The sequence below is a fragment of the Mastigoproctus giganteus genome, chromosome 10 (genome assembly GCF_048544385.1).
Source record: "Mastigoproctus giganteus isolate SK-2022 chromosome 10, ASM4854438v1, whole genome shotgun sequence".
Lineage (NCBI taxonomy): Eukaryota > Metazoa > Arthropoda > Arachnida > Uropygi > Thelyphonidae > Mastigoproctus > Mastigoproctus giganteus.
In genome coordinates, this window is record NC_143584.1 from 220,282,418 (window position 1) to 220,296,061 (window position 13,644).

General features: G+C 36.4%; 1 protein-coding gene across 14 annotated transcripts in view; it reads right to left on the bottom strand.

Moving 5' to 3' along the window:
- Synd (protein kinase C and casein kinase substrate in neurons protein Synd) overlaps positions 1-13,644 on the bottom strand; it is a 262,630-nt gene that overhangs the window by 136,437 nt on the left and 112,549 nt on the right. For all 14 annotated transcript variants that reach the window (XM_090383311.1, XM_090383314.1, XM_090383317.1 and 11 more), the window contains one exon: positions 1,944-2,013. The gene's annotated coding sequence lies outside the window, so the exon portion shown is untranslated. The remainder of the gene's footprint in view (positions 1-1,943; positions 2,014-13,644) is intronic.

The following is a 13,644-nucleotide window of genomic DNA, read 5'->3' on the forward strand; positions in this document are numbered from 1 at the left end:
CAAATGCCAGGCATAATGGTGCTTTATATTCATTTGCTTTCTCCAATAGCTGTGATATTACGTGAAGGTGATCCATAGTTGAGAATCCTGTCCTAAAGCCAGCTTGCTCTTTCGATTGATTCTCATCAAGTATTCTTTCTAATCTGTTAGTAATGACCCTTGTGAACAACTTGTAGATATGGGATAACAAGCTAATTGGTCTATAATTTCCAATTTCTGATTTATCTCCTTTCTTATGCAGCAAAACTATGATTGCATTATTCCACTGCTTAGGCATCACACCTTTTCTAATGCACTTTGTGAAGAGCCTTGCCAATTTTTGGTTCAATGAATAGTGGCAATTAAATAATTAGGTAGATCTTCAAGTTGACTGTAAGAATGATCGAATCATACATATAGCTAGCCAAATGTCATCAGAAAAAATAGAAAAAAATCATGGGGCAATCATAGAAGGAAATATACAAAAAAACAGACTTAACTTTTATTTAATTATCTAACTTACAGCATTACCTAATTTTATATAAAAATGTAAAGTATAGCATGTTTGCATCTTGTGCATTATTAAATCACAATCCTTAATATTTTTTATGCTTGTTCATTCATTTTGTTGTGCGCTAGCACTCAACTCACAAACAAGCAGGTGCTGGATGGAATATTTTATAGTTTTCACTACAGGCACTAGTGAAAACTGAAGAAAATTCAACCATTAACATTTTTAAATAAATTTTCTGCTTAAACTCTAAGACAGTCACATAGGGTCAGAGGAGTTCTGAAGCTAGAGAGAATAAAAGGAATGCAAGAACATCGCTGTATTTCGCAGTTACATGAGCTTGAACCATGTTCATTTCAAACATGAGCATAAATTTAGTTTTCCAGTGGTTGGTTTCAAACATGAGCATAAATTTAGTTTTCCAGTGATTGAGTATCTTGGCCCAGCTTGCAGAACAGTTTGAGAACTAGTGGACTAACATATTAATTAAATGGGAAATTAAAACCAATAATACCCAAGCTCCTCAATGGATAATTTACATAAGTTGCTGACTATCCAACACTGTTATTTGCAATTTAAGGTTTATTCAGAAGATCTTGTGCTGTTGATCAAAATTTGGAAGCTTTGAGAGGTAACACAATTAGTGTCACCCTTTCTTGAATTAAATTTACTAGAGGCACTAATTTTATCTTGATGAAAGATAAATGAAAGCCAACATTCATAAGTGTCTTGTGCATATCTGCTTGCAGTTTACAAGCATTATTGACAACTAACATAATTAACAATAGAAGGTTACATGATTTTATAAAATGGTTGGAATGTAAAGAACATTTTGAGTATGGAGCCAAAACAACTGACTGCCAAAGGAACTAGCTCCCATGCAGCTGACTTATACTAAACTGGATTAATTCCTGTATAAGTTTTATAAAAACTTGACACAGAAAAATTATTTAAACTGGTGTATTCAAAATAATAAAAAATAAGAAAAGTCATGGAAATAGAGAGAATAATATCTAATTTCATGAAAATATGGAAAGACAGTGATTTCATGGAATGCAGAAATCATGGCTGTGACATATGCCTAGCCCTACTCACAGGTATTCATTCTGTGTTATTTGTAAACAGAATGATTTACCTAATTGTCTGTCTCTTAACTAAAACATTGGATCAGCTTAATTGTGAAGGATTAATAAGTTACTACCAAGAATTCATACAGATGCATGCATGCACACATCCACATGAATTCTACAACTTAATTTTTTGGTATTTCAATGAAAAAATAATTTTTATGCATAGTTATACAGGGTACATTAAAATTATGTTAACATTTATATGGAATGAATATTTGAATTAACAATAAATGTTGATTTCAGTTGATTATAATAAATGATTTTTCCATATAAGTGTTAACATAATTTTGACATACCCTGTATATCTCAAGAAACACACATACCTCAGCACAAGAAAAACTTCACTTGTAGATCAATAAATTATCATAATTGGCTTTCACAACCATATGTTTTCTGAAATAAATAAAATAAAAAGAGTCATATAACAAATTCATAAGTGGTATCATAGATATAACTGCAAGAATTCACCTTAATGTAACAAATTTCACCCTATCCACTTACTTAACCTAATAACAAACAAATGTAATACATTTATATCACACTATAAGTGTAATAATTGAGAAATTACATCACCAGTTGTGCACAGTGTTCTATGAGAAATTAGCATTAATAGTGACAAACATGCAAGTTCATTCAGCATTAGAAAAAAAAAAAAAAAAAAACACTTACCACACCCCCGTCCATCAAATTTAATAGTTTGTCTAGTTCTTCCTTGAATTTATTTTACATCTCAAATATCCAGCTTTTACAGTTAATGGCAGAGTTGGTGTTATCAAATGGAAGAATGATTGTCTGAGTAGGAATAAGTACTCCATCTTTCTTGATGACTATCCTTTTCAGATGTATTACATTTTGATCATTTAGTTCTTGAACATTGATCATTTGCTCATTTAGTTCTTGAAAATATTGATATTTTTAAGAGTCTTTCTGAGTGTTTATGCTTACTCATTCTCTACTAGGACTTCCGTTATAAGGAGGTCTCCCGATTGACGTCTATAGACCATTTTTGGAGGGTCAGCCAATTTTCAAGGCATTTCTGAATTAAAAATGGGGACAGTTTACTCAATGGGTTGTCTGTCAAGGAGTGTAGAATTAGAAAAAGAGGAGCAATGTTTTCACTTCCTTCTTTTTTTCTGCCTTTTTTTTTTTTGCATTGGATATACTGTATTTATATCTCTGGTTGATGGAACTGGATCAAGGGATCCATAAGTGGTCCATCTGTTGAGATCCACTGTTGCTTGCTCCTTTTAGCCTTGAGAGAAGAAACAGAGAGAAAACTCAAGGCAGAAGCAATGGCACCAGTGACCAAGTGATTGCAGAAGTTAGTAGAGTTGGTTAGTAATAAATATACAAGAACTCCCCGAATTACGTAATACTAGACTTAGAGAAATTTGACTTTACGTAAGTTTTTGCCGGCTGGCGCAAACTTTAAAAAAAATCGTGGAAACGTATTTTGCATCCCGTAGGAATAAATAGAGGTATCGTGAAAATATCGTAATGTGAATACAATAACATTGTGGTTTTTTTTTTTTTTTTTTTGGTAATTCGTTCCAAAACCTCAGAAGTTGAAATTTTCCCTGTATAACTAAGTTATTTATCTCTTTAATTAAAAGGTCATTTTTATAATGGAAATTGCACTACACTTTCATTGTTATCATATGTTCCGTTATAAGAATCAATTTTGAATGCCTTTGTGATATTTTTCTAAAACATTTCTGGAGGGTCACTACCATAAAAAAATAAAAACAATTTGCATTTTCCAGTTTATTGGGCTTTTATGTTAGCGCAATCTATTATAAACGGGTAGTAAACTCGATCATACTGCATTTGCGATAATACCGATAACTGGAATTCTGGGTTTTTACGTTACTGCATTATGGTGAAATGAGTTCCCTTCACTGAAATCTTCAATCATATAAAAAACATCAATAAATTTTCAGAATCTTCGCTTCATTACTATTTACTTATTACAATGATGAAGGGAAAGCGACCAACAAAAAAATGCAAGTGCCGGCAGTGTTAGGAAACGAAACAAAACTGATTTAAAAATGAAGATGATTAATTAAGAGATACGAAGCAGGACAAAATTTGTCATCTATTGCACGGAATTAGGTCTTGCTGCTTCAACAGTGAATACTATTTTAAGGGACAGTGCATGTATAAAAGAACATGTTAAAGGATCAACGTATTTTACACAGGGGCCAGTCCGCCTCAACAGTGATCATTTGCTTATGATCACTGTTGAGGAATTTCCCTAAATGCTTATTTAGGGAAATTCCGACTTACATAGCATTCCGTGGATTGCAACCCTTACATTAATCAGGGAGTGGCTATATATATAATACCAGTTAGTTAAAACCAGGAGAAAAAGTGGAAAAATAAATTGGATATAACTGCACCAGGGTGCGCAAAGCAACACCAAAGGATGCAGATGTATATATACGTATAAATGTGAAGCAGGACGTGTAAGTTACACAAATGCCAAAAGCCAAGATGTGTAACAAGCAAGGCTATCTAAAGATACAAACCAGAAGTGGCTGTAATTTAAAGAACAGCTTCATGCAAAGCAGCAGATGGCTAATTCTTAAATTGATATAAAATAAAATATCAGAGAGTTGAAACCAGGAAAAAAGTGGAAAAATAAAAATAAGTTGGATATGACAAATGCAACAGAGCATGCAAAGCAGCAGCAAACGATGCAGGTGTATATATATATATATATATTGTAAGAAATATAACAGTTAAATGTAAAGAAGGAAGTGTAAGCTACACAGAATGCCAAAAGCTGAGAAAAATAAAAAATAAAAAACGCAGGTTGTATCATAAAGATGATTAAAAAGGAGTGATTTGTAAAAAAAATAAATAAGAATGAAAAATAAAAATAACAGTCGCTAGCATCAGATAAGGGTAGGCAAATTTGGCTATAATTCAAAAAGGGGAAGTAGAGCAAAGATGCAATAAAATCTGATTACAGCAAAAGTAAAACTTGATACATGATCAGGTATTTCATCAGGGGGACTACACCTGACCATGCATTAAAGGTCTGTATTTCTATACTTGCCCATGACTGCATAAGAAAAGAAATTTAAGAAAATGGGACCGAAAAGGAAAAGCAGTATAACACACAAATTATGGACAAGGTAGTCCCAACGCAGTGTTTATAATAAAGGGTAAGGTAAGGTAAGGTAAATTGAAATTAAAAGTCAAGGTAAATTAAAACCAAAACTAGGTGCACAAATAACTGAGTACAAAAAGAATTGAAGCAAGCAAATGGCCATAGGCTGGATACCAATGTCAAATGGCAGCATGGTAAAAGTCAGAAACGAAAGCTGAAAAAGTCGAATAAAATAGAGATTTAAAATTAATGGTTGCTAAAAAGCATAAAAAACTTGAAAATCTATACCTGATATACAGTAAAGAAGGGGCTGGAAATGACAGCATGAACACACACGGTCAATACGATAACTGTGACTGTAACACATAAGCGCAGTTCTATGCATTTATAATTTATAAGAATAAAACTAATGTGAAAGAGAATTGTAATGAATTGATAACCAGTGACCCCTATTTTGATAAGTAGGCATAAAGAGATACCTAAACAAAGAGAGGAATGGAATATTTCAGAAATGATGGTGTAAACACCCATCTTAAAAATATAGATAAAATTAAAACTAAAAAGCATTTAGAAATATGGCAGAATGTGCAACAAACAAGACTAAACAAAGATATAAAACAGAAGTGGCTGTAATTCAAAGAATAGCATTGCACAAAGCAGCAGATAGCTAATTCTTAAACTGATATAAAATATAAAACAAGTGGGTTAAAACCACAGGAGAAATAGCAGAAAAATAAAAATAAATTGAATATGACAAATGCACAAGAGCATGCAAAGCAGCAGCAAAGGATGCAGATGTATATATACATATAAATGTGAAGCTAGAAGTGCAAATTACACAAATGCCAAAAGCCAAGAGGAAAAAGATAGCAGAAATATGAGAAAATGCATGCTAAATTTAAAACTAAAATGTATGTAGAAGTATGGCAGGATGTGTAACAAACAAGATTATCTAAAGATATAAAACAGAAGTGGCTGTAATTTAAAGAAGTGCATTGTGCAAAACAGCAGATAGCTAATTCGTAAATTGATAAAATATAAAATATAATAACAGTGAGTTAAAACAAGAAGAAAAAGTGGGAAAATAACAGCCACTTCTGTTTTATATCTTTAGATAGTCTTTAGTATTAGTATTAGTATTAGTAACGGCCGTATGGTGCAAGAAAGCCTATGGCTTATGCTGCACCAGCCAAAAAAAAAAAAAAAAATCCGAACAAAACAATGATAAAAACAAAAATTAAATAAATAAATAAATAATAATAATTAATAAATAAATAAAAATAATAAAATGAAATTAAAAATTAAATAAAAAGGAAATTAATCCTATCATCCTATGCGCTTCCCTTACCCGAAAGTACTATCCAGATGACCTTTGAATTTCCCCAAACTGTCGGCCTCTACCACCCATGAAGGCAACTTATTCCAGTAATTTATAACTCGCTGGCTAAAATAAAACTTCCTGCAGTCCAATCTAAACATTTCCCCGCGTAACTTGAATTTATGTCCCCTAGTTCTAGCATAATTTATAATCTTGAAAATTTTGTCCTCATTCATTTTACTGATGCCTCTCAGAGCCTTAAACACCTCAATCAAATCTCCCCTAAGGTGTCTAGTTTCCAAACTCTGCAACCCACATATTCGAAGTCTTTCTTCATACGGACGCCCTTTTGCCGATCTCACCAGGCGAGTTACCCTTCTTTGCACCCTTTCAAGAAGCTCGATGTCTTTCTTTAGGTGCGGTCTCCATACTTGAACACAGTATTCCAAGTGTGGTCTAACATAGGCCTTATATAATGGGATTATCACGTCCCTATCTCTACTTGCAAAAGTTCGATAGATCATCGATAGGACACCATGGGCCTTCCTTGCAACCTGTTTACAATGCTCAGAGAATTTCATGTCTGACCGTATCGTAACACCCAAGTCCCTTTCCTCCAGTACTGGGTTTAGTTGAACTCCACCAAGTGAATAAGTTATTTTGGGATTACTGTTTCCCAGGTGTAATACCTTACACTTTGTTGGATTAAAGCACAGCTGCCATTTTTCTGACCATTCTTGAAGTCTATCTAGGTCTCTCTGAAGAAGCTCAGCTTGACAGTGATCATTAACTACTCTACCAATTTTAACATCATCTGCAAATTTAGACATCACGCCCTCTATCCCTTCATCAATGTCGTTTATGAAAATTAAAAACAACAGTGGTCCTAATACTGATCCTTGGGGAACCCCACTTCTTACATCAACCCAATCTGAGGAATAGCCATTTATCACAACCCTCTGCCTCCTGCCCTGAAGCCATCCTTCTATCCATCTAAGGATTTTTCCAGTGATTCCAACCTGTTCCAGCTTATAAAGCAACCGCTCATGTGGGACTGAGTCAAAAGCTTTGCTGAAATCTAAATAAACAATGTCGAAATTATTCCCTAAATCCAGCTCGTGAGTGACCCTTTCGAAATAGCGAACCAGATTTGTTAAACATGATTTTCCCTTTACAAAACCATGCTGAGTATCCTTGAGAATTTCAATTCGATCCAAATGATCCTGAATTCCACCCTTGATCAATGCCTCCATGATTTTCCCTACTACTGAAGTCAGACTGACAGGTCGATAATTTCCCACTTCACTTTTAGAGCCACCCTTATGTATGGGAGATACATTTGCACTTTTCCAATCCAAGGGAATCTCCCCAGAGTCTAGTGATGCTCGCATAACCAGCCTCAGTGGTTCAATGCACTCGCTTGCCGCCTCTCTCAAGATTATAGGGTATATTCCATCAACTCCAGGAGCCTTACTAGTCTGTAGGCTTGAAAGTTTTTTCATTAAATAATCTTGCGAGATTTCAATATCATTAATTACATATTTTTTAACTTCGCTCCCACAATTTCCCATTGCCACAAAAGGCTTTTCATTTGTAAATATCGATGCAAAATAACTGTTGAGTTCATCTGCAACGGCAGCTGGTGTATTTATTACTATCCCCTTTCCCTTACGTAGAGGTCCGATCTGGTTTGTCCTGCTCTTCTTGGCATTTATATATGTGAAGAATTCTTTATCCCCCCTCTTTGCTCTGTTTGCTAGTGATTTCTCATAAACTGCCTTTGCCTGTCGAACCTTTTCTGTGGCTCTATTACACATCACCTTGTAGCTGTTATAGGCTTCAGTACTTTTTATTGCTCTGTAACGTTTCCATGCCACCTTTTTCTGCTCAAGTAATGTGGCAACTTCACTATTCATCCAACTTGGAACCCTTCTCGTGGAGTATTTTTTTAATGGTATATACGCATTCAAGGCATCGGTGATTAATGTTTTAAAAGCGTACCACAGTTCAAATGTATTCATTCTCTGCGCGAAAATGGTCGTCTTGATAGGCAGCATCATTTAAGTTATCTCATATTGTGAATACCTTCATAATGAGTTGCATGATATTGCACTACTTCGAATAAGTAACGCTTCACCAAAGGAGAAGACTGTTGTTACTTATTCTCAGCAGATATCACCACCCAGTCCCCATCAACTTAGCCAGAAGACTGAGGCTAAAGCCCTTAACGTATTTCAGTCTTAATTTATATTATACACCATCAGGCATCTCTTATATTGTGGAGTTATACTTCATAACTGTTTTGTCATCACTGCATCACTAGGGTACCTACCCACCCACCAAAGAATGGCCCTGAAAAGGTGCCAACTGGGTGGTGGTATCCGCTGAGAATAAGTAACAACAGTCTTCTCCTTTGGTTGTTGTTATTTGGTTTTTAGGAGCATTAGCAACTAGGGCCATATTGCTCCAGGAATATGCGGTGGTCATTCCCTGACCTTTCCACATCCTCCATATTTGGTGGTCACGGGTTCAAACCCTGGTCTAATCAAGAAGCGTGTGCTATGCACTGCTGCTCCTGCCAACCTGGCTACGGAAGCGCCTTCTCCTTTGATGAGGTGTTACTTATTCGAAGTAGTGCAATATCATGGCAACTCGTTGTGAAGGTATCCACAATATGAGATATAACTTAAACGATGCCGCCTTTGCATATTTTTACTAATTCAGATTTTAGCTGCATACTAATATGATGCACTTGCACTAACTTTTACAAGCACAGACCATGCTGAGAAAAATTCTACTTCATGAGCCTTGCACAGTCTCTCCTGGACCAAAATAATTGGCAAAGCTCTCATCATGTACTCCCTCGTATCATGTCTGGACAGAACTACAGACACTTTCTATTTCAATTTTAACTCATGACCTTTTATCAACGTTGGCCTGTACTCATTGAATAATCCTTAATCTCCCACTCTCTTAATATCATTTGTACCAACATGTACAACAATATTGCCTTTTGTGCACTTAAAAGATAATAGCTGCTCTACAATTTCATCAACTTTTTCGCCAGGCAGACATCTTTTTCCTATTCCACCTATTCTTTTTACAAAGCATATTTCCCTTTTCTAGAGGTGTTTTAAATTCTTGTAGAAAACACTAAACAACTAGTATATATAAAAAAATAAATAAAAAAAAAGGGTAGAAGGAAAGTAAGACAATATATACATTAAATATGAGGGTAACTGAAAGTGTTGGGGTAGAAATGGATCTTGAGGATGTGGTCAATTTCAATGTGACAGGTATAGATACATTAGTTCCAGCAAGTTTGGAGGAATTGCAGATTGAGGCTATTCCTGCCAAGGATAACAAGGAATTAAATGTTAATAAGAATGATAATTTGGATATGAACTCCTCTGGATTCAAAATGATTCCAGGACCTAGGAAGTTGAAGCCTGTACATAAACTTGATTTTCAAGGAATATATATATATATATCAGTAACATAAAAATCTGTTACAAAAGAATCATGTGATATTGTAAATATACTTTTTTTTTCTTTTTTTTTTTCTTTTTTTTGGTAGTTGTTGGTGCACAGGCTTCTGTGGCCATAATGCACCTCCCAAGGTTTTTGCAGTACTTTGATCCGAGCCCGAGGCGGGAATTGAACCCGCGATCTTTGGGTTGCCAGGCAGGCACTTTACCCACCCAGCTAGCCTGGTCGGCAGTAAATATACAGAGATGGGGAGAAAGAAGCACTGGAGTGGGATAAGGAGGTCTCAGGGAAAGCACTCAAGCCAAATTAATCAGGTGTGAAGTTCTTTCTCTTTAAGAAGTATACTGCTGGAATAAATCAGAAAGATGTGACGACTCAGAGAAAACTATGAAGAGGAAGAGAGTTCTATAAATACTCCAAATTTTACATATACTCGATTGCTACATCCTAAACAAAATAAATACTCACAACCAAAATGAAGTACTGTAAGGGGAATCAACATAAACAAAATGCACAGAAATTAAGGAAAATTCCTGGAAGGGAGGTCATTAATGACAAAAGATGTGGGGATAGCAGTTTTTCATGGGTGAGATGTAATGTGCAACAAGAATTAAATGTCATGAATAAAAATAATAAGAGGGCTGCTTTCGAAGAGTCTGCCAATGGCGAATTCCTGCCACTGGAGGATTCGGTATGCTCACGTTTGTAGATGTAAGAGCTTCAGTAAGACAAAGAATATGATTAAGTCTGAGTGAAGGAAAGATCAGAGAATGGAAATTGCAAAGAAGACTCAAACTGGACTGGAGGCCAGTGATTAACAGCAGTTGTTATTTGTTTGTTTTTTGGTTTTTAGGAGCATTAGCAACTAAGGCCATATTGCTCCGAGGATATGCAGTGGTCATTCCCTGACATTTCCGCATCCTCCGTATTTGGTGGGCATGGGCTCGAACCCCAGTCTAATCAAGAAGCATGTGCTACACACTGCTGCTCCTGCCCACCTGGCTACAGAGGCACCTCAATTAACAGCAGTGAGGATGGGGCAAATGGAGACAGAAAATGTCTCCATTTGCTCCATTAGTGAGTAGAAGATGCTTTGTCATGAAATTGAAGGCTTTTTGTTCAAGATGGATAATCTGCTTAGAGTGTTAAAAAAAACTAGTGTTAAATGTGTGGAATTGAGAATGAGAGGTTAAGGAAAGGGCATTCATGATACAATTTTGATCTATAGAAACTAATTTCAATCAGCTAACTCAAATAAAAACTTTATAGAAATGCTTTCTGAGAAATGGATAAATCATCTCCACTGAAGCAAATATTTATTGGGAAAAGCATGTTATAAAATAGTGCAGGTAAAAAAAGTGCTTCATGAAAACAAGTGCCCCTTCAGAGGTGTTATGGTGGAAGGAAAGATGAGCATATCCTTCTTATAAAGGGGAAAGATCCTGTATTTAACCAGTAATGCAGTTCAGGCTGCTGTGATGAAGGTACTGCAAGGCTCACTGAAAGGAGACACAGAAAGATGATTGTGTAAGACAATTGAGGGGGCTAAAATGATTTCTGGTTGGTTCATAAAACCAGAGTGGGTCTGCAGTTATCATTTGACAGTTTTTCATGCAGCAAATCCAGAGATTTATGCTGTTCAGTCATCAACTCAGCTGAACTACTTTGTTGTCAAATATGCAAACTGGGCTTGCTTTGATGATGTGATCTAGGAGAAACTGAGAAGAGAAGAGAATTACATATGGAGGCAATACAGTTGAACTGCTTGAGAAAATTCTATGAATCAGACTCAAATAAAGAGGGCAGGTGGTCATGGTGGAGTTGGAAATGAAAGAGTGGGCAATAAGTACACAAAGCAAGAAAACAATGTAAATGGTGAAATCATATTAGTGATGAAGAAGAGACTGCAACACTAAGACACACCTTCCCATTTCACTGATACATTCATTCCAAATGTGTCTAGTTCTGTCTTGAATTTATTTAAGCTATCAACTTCCACAACAACAGACGGAAGTATGTTCCAGCAATCAACTACCCGCTGGCTAAAGGCAAAATTCTGACATCTATTCTACAACTGTCTTTCCTCAGTTTGAATCTATGCCCCCTCAGGTTTGTAATCTGAGCAAGAGGAAGAATCCCATCAACATTAAGCCTGTTCAATCCATTCAAGGACTTATACACCTCAATCAGATTGCCTCGCAGGTGGATAGTCTCCAGAACTGCAATTTGCAGAACTTAAGCCTTTCTTCATAAGAGCACCCCTTTGTTCTCTTCACCAGTCTTGTTGCCCTGTCACAATGTGTCATTTAATCAAACAATAATGTCTATTATTAAATGTATCTAACAGTAATCTCAAGGCTATGCTGGCATATGATGAGTATATGAAGGCTATGCGGTTTTTTTTATGAGAGCCTTGTCAATCAATTCAGACCTGGAGAGATCATGCAAGGCTCATGGGGTAGAATTGTTTTTGCGTGGTCTGTGCTTGCTAACAGGAGAGACTGCTTCTACAATGATCGGATACACTTAAATAGAAAAGGTGCAAGAATATTTGCTGATGCTATTGAGGCAGTGTTAGGCGAGTCGGAAAACTACTAGCTTGGGGGGATTCACAGACTAAAAGTGATTCTTGCACTGCTTCTATTGAAATGAGCACAGCCTAGAGAGCAAGTTGGTGGGGATTTCAAGAGCTGCTGGGAGTCTTCACGGAACAAGTAAATATATGAGCTGTGTTAGGGTAACTAAGAGTAAGAACAGGTGCATGTATACTTGCGTATACACCAATGGTAGAAGTGTAGTAATTAAATTTGAAGTGCTGGTCAAGACATCAAACGCAGATATTGTTGAGATATCAGAAACATGGTGTCACATAGATATAAGCAGTGCAGACGGGCTGCAAGAGTAGCTCATGGTGTATTGTCAATGATATATAGGAATTTTTCTAGCAGGGATAAGGAGGTGATTATTCCCTTGTATAAGGCAATGGTCAGGCCACACCTAGAGTACTGTATACAGGTCTTGAGGCCTCATTTCAAGAAGGATGTAGAGCTGCTGGAATGAGTACAGAGAAGGGCAACAAGATTAGTGAATGGAACAAAGGGGTGCTCTTACGAAGAAAGGCTTAAGTTTTGCAAATTACAGTGTCTGGAGACTAGGCACCAGCGAGGTGATCTGATAGAGGTGTATAAAGCCTTGAATGGTTTGAGCATGCTCAATGCTGATAGGATTCTTCCTCTCGCTCAGAATAATCACCTGAGAGGGCATAAATTCAAATTGAGGAAAGACAGATGTAGGATAGACGTGTGGAAATTTGCCTTTAGCCAGCGAGTGGTTGGTTGGTGGAACAGACTTCCATCCCTTGTCGTGGAAGTTGATAGCCTAAATAAGTTTAAGGCTCAGCTGGACAGGTATTTTGAACGAACAGAGGGGTGAAGTGGAAGTAGGTTTTTTTTTTTTTTTTTTGGCTGATGCTGCATAAGCTTGCTTTCTTGCATCAAATGCCTCTACTAAATACTAATGCTAATTTCGCTAGCAGACACAAGGAGGTGGTTATCCTTTTTATAAGGCAATGGTCAGGCCACACCTTGAGTACTGCATCCAGATCTGGAGGCCTCAATTTAGGAAGAATGTATAGTTGCTAGAACAAGTACAGAGAAGGGCAACAAGATTGGTGAGTAGAACAAAGGGGTGCTCTTACCAAGAGATGCTTAAGTTCTGCAAGCTGCAGAATCTGGAGACTAGGCACCTGCAAGGTGATCTGACTGAGGTGTATAAGGCCTTGAATGGTTTGAGCAGGCTCAATGCTGATGGGATACTTTCGCTTGCTCAGATTAAGAAACTGAGGGGGTATAGATTCAAATTGAAGAAAGACAGTTGTAGAATAGATGTGCAGAAGTTTGCCTTTAGCCAGCAGGTAGTTGATTGCTAGAACAGACTTCCATCTGTCATTGTTGTGGAAGTTGATGGCTTAAATAAATTTCAGGCTGAACTAGAAAAACTTTTGGAGGGAATGGATCTGTGAAATGGGAAGTGTTTTTTTTTTGACTGATGCTGTATAAGCTTGCTTTCTTGCATCATATGCCTCAACTAATACTAATGCCAA